Source organism: Mustela nivalis, assembly GCF_964662115.1.
Source record: "Mustela nivalis genome assembly, chromosome: 20".
Classification (NCBI taxonomy): domain Eukaryota; kingdom Metazoa; phylum Chordata; class Mammalia; order Carnivora; family Mustelidae; genus Mustela; species Mustela nivalis.
This window is the reverse complement of record NC_139039.1, coordinates 24,162,284-24,171,787: the sequence shown is the minus strand read 5'-3', so window position 1 is coordinate 24,171,787 and position 9,504 is coordinate 24,162,284. Positions and strand designations below refer to the sequence as shown.

Genomic DNA, 9,504 nt, shown 5'->3' with positions numbered 1-9,504 from the left:
TGAGAGAGAGAGAGACAGAAAGACAGAGAGACGGTGTGAGAGACCTATAGAGCTGAATTGTGTCCTCCAAAAGAATGTGCTCAAGATCTACTCCCTGCTACATGCAACTGTGACCTTCGTCGAAAATAGGGTCTTTGCAGATAGAGTCAAGTTAAGACGAGGTCATGCTGGATCAGGGTGGGCCCTCAGTCCAATAACTAGTATCTTTATAAAAGAGAGGAGAAAGATGGGGTGCCTGGGTGTCTCAGTGGGTTAAATCTCTGACTTCGGCTCGGGTCATGACCCCAGGGTCCTGAGATAGAGCCCCACATTGGGCTCTCCCCTCAGTGGGGAGCCTGCTCCCCCCCCCCCACCTGCCTCTCTGCCTACTTATGATCTCTTCTCTCTCTCTCCCTGTCAAATAAATAAATAAATAAATCTTTTTAAAAAAAGAGAGAGCGAGAGAGGAGAAGGAAATTTGGATACAGGAATGCAGACACACAGAATAGAAGCCCATGTGATGAAAGGCAGAATTTGGAGTGATACAGCTACAAGGCAAGGAAGATCAAGGGTCGCTGGCAGCTCCCAGAGGCTAGGAGAGAGGCGTGCAACTGATTCTCCTCAGAGTCCCCAGAAAGAACCATCTCTGCCAAGCCCTTGATTTCATACCTCAGTCCTCCTGAATTGAAGAGGAACACATTTTTATTGTTCTAAGCTCCCTGCCCCCCAATCCGTTTGTAGTAATCTTGTTATGGAAGCCTGAGGAAACTAATATAAGACCCACGGGAGAAGGTTTTCTCAGAGCAAGTTTGTAGAGAAGGCTTTACTTTGGTTTGCTATTGTCTTAGGAAAGATGTGAGTTTAGTGACCATTGAAGATTTTTTTTCTGCTTGGGTCCCCAGAAAGTTCTGCATAGACTTCGTGACCCAACTATAGGACGTTAAGGAATAAATTCATGTGTGTTCATCTCTTTTCCCTTGCTCTGATTCTGAAATGTTAGTGTATTTCTCTGTTATGTTTTTTATTTATTTGGTACAAGCTCTTTTTTATTTTTTTGGACAAAGGGGAGAAAAAAGTAGTAACTGGATAAACCTGTCTTTCTCCTCCTTCCCCAGGGAAAAGAGCTATTATTAGCCCAGATTATTAGCTCTGAAAGAAGCTAGACTAATGACCTTCTCATTTCAGAGTTCAGAGTTCAACCTTCTCATTTCAGACCTGAGAAAATGGAAGCCTAAGGTTATATGAGTACTTAGTAGATGTCACCATCTGTGTCTTTGATTAGTCAAAACACTTTGTCAGTTGGGTATCAGGTGTCTGATAGGGAGACAGCAGTAACTGGACCTGTACATAGTGTATAGACTAATGATGCCAATTGAAATTATTTATGTTGTTGAATATTAATAGTAAATATTTTATCCCTTAGCAAAGTCAGGTGGCTACTCCCCTACATTTTTACTGTCAGATTCTCAAAGCAAAACAAACAATCAAGAAACTCTGAGTTATTCAACTTTTTGTTAATTACAAAATTAAAAACTTCTAGCAGAAGATATGTTTCTAGTAATGGAGGGCTGGATTATTTGGATCACCTTTTTAAAAACGGGAAGTTGAAAAGCATTGACAAGTGGTGACTGACTAGATTTTTAAAAGGCTGTTTTCAGGATAATATATAAAATGTGGGAAGGGGAAGGGAAAGGAGGGGCCATCAAAGCTCAGATGCCCTGAGGGAACTGAAGGCAACACCCAGTTGGCTAAATTGATTTGCCCAGTGAGTAAGGGGGACAAAAGTCTAAGTCCAGCGTAGTTCTAGAAGACTGTCCCTATAGCAAAGTGGAACATCTTCAGTGTAAGAGTTAAACAGAGGTGCCTGGCAGGCTCAGTCAGTAGAGCATGTGACTATTGATCTCAGTGTTGTGAGTTCAAGCCCCACATTGGGTGCAGAGATCACTTTTTAAAAATCTTAAAAAAAAAAACCCAAAACACCAGACAGTTAAACAGAATTAAACATGCTCTTCCACCTCACAACCACAAGAGACTAAAAAATGTTACCTTGGAGCTGAATAGAATAGGGGAAAACAGGAGAAAAAAAAAAGAGGTCTTATGGAAAATTGGCCGCAGATTCGTCCTCACATGCATTTTCATTCTGGGTACCTATAGTCTGAAGGAGCCGCACACCTTAAATGTGATTTGAGGTTGTTCCCAAATAGTAGATGGTGAAGAGAACAAAGGCAAAAGGAACGTAGATAAAATTAAATTTCCTTACAACTTGCAGCCCAATGACAAGTACTTGAAACAGGCAGAGTGACCTTCCTCAAGGAACTCAACGGCCTTAATGTTAATGCTTTGCTGGAGGCAAAAAGCAACCTTAGCTTAACATTAGCCTGACAATCCAGATTTGTAAATCTTCTTTAATATAAGAAAATCACTTTGAAAACTTACTTTATCTCAAACCCCACCCCACCCCCGCCAAGATGTATGTTAGCAATCATCCTTCAAACATATGGCCCATGGATACACATCTGAAGGGTCTCATGACTAAGGTTATACTAGACAGTAGTGAATACCCTTACCTTAACAGCAGCTAGCCCCTCAAGGTTCTGGAAGGCTTGCTTCCAAATTCCTTAAAAATTTATGCTGTCACTAACCCCCACTAGCTAAAAAGTATATAATCAGCCACTCCTCATAATCCTAGCGCTGCTCTTTGTGGCCAGGGGTCCTGCCCTGTGCTTTAATAAAACTACCCTTTTAGAACCAAAGACATCTCTCTCAAGAATTCTTTCCAGCCATCCGCACCTGGACCTCATGTCACCCCCAGCATCACATCAGTGGTCCTGCTGATGACATCTGATGACAGCAATCTGATGACAGCAAATTCAAAGACTCGCAGGAGAAGACATACTCAGCCTAGACGTTAGGAAAACCTCACACGCAGTTATCAAGGTCCAACATGCAGTTACAGGTAACCAGGTGCACAAGAGAGCAAGACTATGCAAGGGAGAACCAGCAGAAATAACATTGGGAAAGGGCTGCCCAGACTTCAGGCATCATTTTAAAGCTATTATAAAACTCATTATAAAACTACTTCACTTCAGTTTAAATAAATAAATGACAAAATTGAAAATACTTGCAGGAGACTATAAAAATAACATGGATTGGTTAAGGGAACAAACAGAATGTGTATGTATATATTATATGTATTATAAAATCTATGTATTTATTATAAATCATATTCATAAATGTCTAGGTGAGCATCTTTGACAGTAGGTTGGATACAACAGAAGATTAGTGAACTAAAAGTAGCTCAGGATATATTATCAAGAATTTAGAACAGGGGCGCCTGGGTGGCTCAGTGGGTTAAGCCTCTGCTTTCAGCTCAGGTCATGGTCCCAGAGTCCTGGGATCGAGTCCCGCATCGGGCTCTCTGCTCAGCGGGGAGCCTGCTTCCTCCTCCCTCTCTCTCTGCCTGCCTCTCTGCCTACTTGTGATCTCTATCCGTCAAATAAAAATAAATTTAAAAAAAAAAAGAATTTAGAACAGAAAGTCAAAAGTACGGACAACACAAAGCAGAAGAAAGAGACCTGGAAGAGACAGAAGATCCAACACACATTTGAAAATCGTATATCTTTGGACGCCTGGGTGACTCAATTGATTAAGCCTCTGGCTCTTGAGCTCAGCTCAGATCTCAATCTCAGGGTTTTGAGTTCAAGTCGCACCCTCCCCCCCACTGAACTCCATGCCAGGTGCAAAGCCTACTTAAACAAAAAAAAAAAGTGTTGGAAAAAAAAAATTGTACGCCTTCCCTTTCCTGAAGATGGCGCCGAAAGCAAAGAAAGCCCCTGCCCCTCCAAAGCCAAAGCCTTGAAGACAAGGCAGGGTGCTGAACGGTGTCCACAGTCACAAAAATTTAAAAAAAAGAAAGAAAGAAAAAGAAAAAGATCAACACATCACCTACCTTCCAAAATCCCAAGACACTGTGTCTCCAAAGGCAGCCCAAATATCCTTGAAAAAGCACCCCCAGAAGAAACAAGCTTGACTTCCATGCCATCATTAAGTTCCCCCCAATTCACTACTGAGTCAGCCATGACGAAACTAGAAGACAGCACATTTGTGTTCATTGTGGACCTCAAAGCTAACAAGCACGGGATCAAAGGCTTTGAAGAAGCTAGATGACATTGACAAGGCCAAGGTCAACACTCTCATCAAACTCCATGGAGAGAAGTCATGTATGCTGGACTGGCTCCTGACTATGATGCTTCAGATGTTGCCAACAAAATTGGGGTCATCAAAACTGAATTCAGCTGGCTATACCTCAATATAAAATTTTTCATCAAAAAAATAATTATGTCTTTTAACCATAAGGACTCTTGAAACAAAATAACCACAACATCATTATTACACCTAAAAATGTATAATAATCCCTTAATATTATCAAGCATCTAGCGACCATATGTTGGATCAAAATCCTAAAAGGAGAGGAAAGAGAGAAGAAGAGAGATGCAATATTTGAAGAAATAATGATTTGGGTTTTTCCACAGCTAGTGAAAGACACTGTTTCCAGACTCACTAATCCTGTTAATACCAAGAAGGATAATTTAAATATCCATGCCTAGATAGGGCAGAGTGAAACTGAAGAAAACTAAAGACAGAGTGGTGATTAGGGAGAAGGAGAATGGCCAGAGGAAACGTCAGATTACCTTTGTAGCAAGTGTAGCTTGGACCTTGACTTGATCTCTGAGCAGCCAGAGCAGTAGCCAGAGAGCAGCAGTGTGATATTTTCAAGACGCTAACAGGAAACCGGCTGCCTGTCAAGTCTTACACCCGTACCTCTGAGATGCAATCTGCACAAGAGACAGAGGGAAGATCTAACACACAATTGCATTTTGCAATTCTGAAGTTTTGTATTTTATAAAATCACCTACAAAATTATGCACAGATGCATGTGACTTGAATCAGTTTGGTTTATATTACCATCAGTAGTACTAAGAATCAAGTTGAAAGAATCATGTGGCTAAAATGGTCCCATTGAAACTTTCTCATCTATGTGCTTTGAAATAGAAAAAAAAAATGAGTTCTGTGTTTACAAGCATGTTGTGAAGGTGTGCTCTCAAAATTACTACTTGCTAGGGCCTTTTGAGAAAGCAGTTTGGTAGCATGTACTGAGAATTTCAAAGTTCTCATTTTCCTTTGGTCTGGTGATTTCACTTCCGGGACATGCATTTAAGAAAAGGTAAAATGCACAGTATACATAAAATACACAGCAACACAATATGAGTCTTTATGCAAAAGATATGCGTCAGAATATGTTTATAATAATGAAAAATTGAAAGTAATTTATAAGTCCAACAGTTTAGGGAACAGTTTAGGAGACAGTTTAAAAGTTATGAGTTAGAGGCACTTGGGTGGCTCAGTCCCTTCAACGTCTGCCTTCAGCTCAGGTCATGATCCCAGGGTCCTGAGATCCAGCCCACTGGATTCCCTGCTTAGTGAGAAGCCTGCTTCTCCCTCTGTCTGCCCTTCCCCCTGCTTGTGGTTTCTCTCTCTCTCTCTCTCTCTCTCTCCTGCTCTCTCAAACAAATAAATAAAATCTTAAAAGGAAAAAAAAACCTAGAAAATTCATGAAAAAATAGGAAGTTTAGACTCAGTCATACAACGGGATATTTTGCAGCTATTAAAATAGATGTCTACAACAGTAGTAATAGAAGAAAATACCTATGATCCAATATTAAGAATAAAAGGCAAGATACAAAGTTGTTTCTATAATATGATTTTCTGCAGAAAAATATTTGATGGAAGCATATAAAAGTAGTATGTTGGTTACTGTTGGGTAATAATATCATAGATGAATTTTCTTCTTCCTAATCCTTTCCTATCTGTTCTGAAATATTTGCAACAAATATGTATTATTTTACATTCAAAAATTACTTTGGAATCTAATTGGTATTTCTTAAGTAGGATGGGGAGACTCAGATGGTCATTTTGTCATTTACTTTTATTCCTACATTTGTCTATCATATTTATGTGATATAAAAATTAACAACAATATGAACAGATGACTGGCAAAGTTAAGTTTTAACCACATATAATATTACTTAGAAGTCAAGAATCAAAAGATACGAGGTGCCTGGATGGTTCAGGAGGTTAAACGGCTGCCTTCAGCTCAGGTCATGATCCTGGGGGTCCTGGGATGGAGCCCCGTGTTGGGCTCCCTGCTCAGCAAGGAGTCTACTTCTCCCTCTCCCCCTCTTGCCCCTCATGCTCTCACATTCTCTTGCTTGCTCTCCCTCTCTCGCAAATAAATAAATCTTTAAAAAAAATGAAAAGATGCCGCATCCCTTATTTTGATCATTCACAGAGGCTATAACTCACGACTACTAAAAACTAAAATGGAATAAAAAGAAATGTATCATTTGTAAATCAAATATTAATTTAATAAATAATTTTATTTAATAAATTAAATTAATAAATTAATTCAATAAAATAAACTAATTTAATAACTAAAATAAAGTGATTTAATAAATAAGAACTCATTTATGTGCCAGATTAAGAATACATCCAAATTATGTATTTAAATAAAAATAATCTCGTGTTATAGTTTAATGACAAGCAATAGACTTAATAAAAGAAAAAGTTTATCTCCTTTAGTGGTGAAGGAGATATTATCTTCTCTGAAATAAAACCACTTTCCTAGAATATAATTTCAATATTATTGCAATTATATACACACACACAAACACACATATACATATACATGTACTTAACAAGAATTTCAGGGAGCCAAAAAAATGAAAAATATAAAGCAGAGAGAAAAGACCTGGAAGATACAGCGAGAAGGTCTAATATACATTTTGAAATAACATGTATTATTTAAATGTATACATATGTATTGTACGCATAGGTATACACATATGTATTCTAACTTAGAATTTCATTCTAACTTACATAATTTCAAAATCATACAAATGTGGCTCAAATTAATATGACAGTATGGATATGACTTGAACGTTTCCTGACTAGGTGGTCCCCAGAGAGGGTCAAGGGTGATTAACGAAATGGCCATGGGAAAAAGATCTTATTAAAAGAGGATTCCTAGCCACGTGGGTGTCTTCTGTTTTATCCTCTCCACCCAGCCTGCTTCTGCTCTGTATTCTTTATCACTAAGAGTAACCCTAGTCCATCTTTCATCTCCTCCATACAACTACCAAGTCCTGCTGATTTTACCTTATAAACATTTCTTGAATATGTTCCCTCTGCCCTATCCTGCTCTTATTTGCCATACTGAGGTCTCATTCCCTACCTGGAATATCACATGAGCCTCATGACTGGTTTTCCTCACAGCTCCCACACAGCCACCAAAGTGATTTTTTTTTTTTAAGATTTATTTATTTATTGGACAGACAGAGATCACAAGTAGGCAGAGAGGCAGGCAGAGAGAGAGGAGGAAGCAGGCTCCCTGCCAAGCAGAGAGCCCGACGCGGGGCTCGATCCCAGGACCCTGGGATTTTGACCTGAGTGGAAGGCAGAGGCTTTAACCCACTGAGCCACCCAGGTGCCCCACCACCAAAGTGATTTATATCACATCCGTATCTAATGGCATTATTGCCAGGTGTTCGTTCTATTCTACACGCATTTATTTAGTACTGCTTAGGTACCAAACACTGTATTAGGCACTGAAGATACATCAGTGAACAAGACAGATTAGGTTCCTACACTCAAGGAACTTATATCCTAATACAAATAAGCAATTCAAAGACATGCTTTGTTGCCCCTTCTAAACCCATGCTTTCACCATCCTGTGTGTAGCTGACCCTTAAACACAAAGGTCTGAACTGTGTGTGTCCACTGACATACAGATTCATTTTCGATACAGTATATACTGTAGATGTATTTTCTCTTTCTTATGATTTTCTTACTAACATTTCCTTTTCTGTAGCTCACTTTATTGTTAGAATACAGCATATCATACATCACACATTCTAGGTCCTTGTGAAAATTTGTGGGAACCAGGGAATGTGGATACTTTGATCTGGTCATAAGGAAATATAAGCCCTGTGCAAGTAAGGATGAGATGCTCCTGTCCAAATTTACATTTTTGTCTTACCTTCTGCTATTCTTTAAACTATCCGGCTGCTAGGTTCTTTAGCAAGTGATTAGGAAGCATTAAGTAATTAACCAGGAGCAGCAGAGAACCAGTGGTGATGATCTCCAATCCCTAAGTAGAGAGAAAATTGCAGCAAATAAATAAATAAATAAAAAGACCTATTTTAGTCACGAATGAATGAAGAAAATAGGCAGAGCATCTAACCATGATTGCTAGCTAAGCTATTAACCAAACAGGATCCACTGTCCTTATGCTGGGTAACATTGAATGCCAAGGATAAACTGAATAAAATAAACAACAGCACAACCAAAAAGCCACAGGGCCATCATAAGATGGGGTGCAAATCAGGATCTGTATCAGCTCCCATGTTCTAAGTAGTAACAAAAAAACCCAACCTAAACATGTTTACTCAACAAGAAGGATTTATGGGATAATAAAACAGAAGAATTAGAATAGAAGTAAGGAGGTGAACCAATCAAGGAAGGTCAACACTGTCTTTTATAACTTCAGAATTCTGGTGACTTAACTCAGTATAAATTCATTTCTCCGTGCAAGTGTTCAGTCCAGGGTTCCTCAGCAAGCTGTCCTCCAAGCGCTTACGCAGGCGCCTTCCCTTATGGTTCTCCACTCAGTGAGAACTTTGGAAAAGAAAATGGAAGATCAGGCTTGAAAAATGAGATGTCAACTTGGCCACATTCCATTGGCTAGAACTCGGTCATGTGGCCACACATGACTGGAAGGGAGCTAGGAAATGTTATTGCGCTGTATGGCCAGAAAAAATGGTGAATGTTTAACTAGTTCTTGCCGGCTGCAGTGGGAGCTAAATGTTCTGTAGTTCGTATCCAATGAGAAAACAGAGCAGCTCAGCCCCTGTCTTACAAGCATAAGACTGAGATTCACTTTGCTTGGCTTGCTGAGTCACAGGCACATCCCTGAGCAGATGAACTGACCGAAGGATTGCCACGGGCTGGTGGCCTTCAGCCCACCTGAGCCCACCTCTTGAGCTGTGAGTCAGGTCCACTTTCCTGAAATTTCAGGACTTCACAGAAAATAGGAAATATCAGAAAGACAATATAAGACAATATAAGTACTATTAGGAAATGAGAATAAGTTGGTGCTTCCACCAATGCCCACCAAGGGTCCTAGCTCCAGGAAAACTGGGAATATCAAAAGGAGATGCCCAGAGAGTTCAAGGATCTAGAGAAAGCTATGGGAGAGATGTGTGACCTGAGGACCAAATCTGTGCTTGGGGGGCACCTGGGTGGCTCAGTGGGTTAAAGCCTCTGCCTTTGACTCAGGTCATGATCCCAGGGTCCTGGGATTGAGCCCCCACATCAGGCTCTCTGCTCAGCAGGGAGCCTGCTTCCCCCTCCTCTCTGCCTGCCTCTGCCTAATTGTGATCTCTGTTGGTCAAATGAATAAAGTCTTAA

General features: G+C 40.0%; 1 long non-coding RNA gene across 1 annotated transcript; it reads right to left on the bottom strand.

Moving 5' to 3' along the window:
- Nucleotides 1–4,676: 4,676 nt before the first annotated feature.
- Nucleotides 4,677–8,664, bottom strand: LOC309855186. Its single transcript, XR_014306651.1, has 3 exons — nucleotides 8,602–8,664; nucleotides 8,075–8,185; nucleotides 4,677–4,814 (listed from the first exon to the last, which is right to left on the bottom strand). It is a non-coding gene; the product is annotated as an uncharacterized lncRNA (long non-coding RNA).
- Between the last annotated feature and the right edge of the window lie 840 nt (nucleotides 8,665–9,504).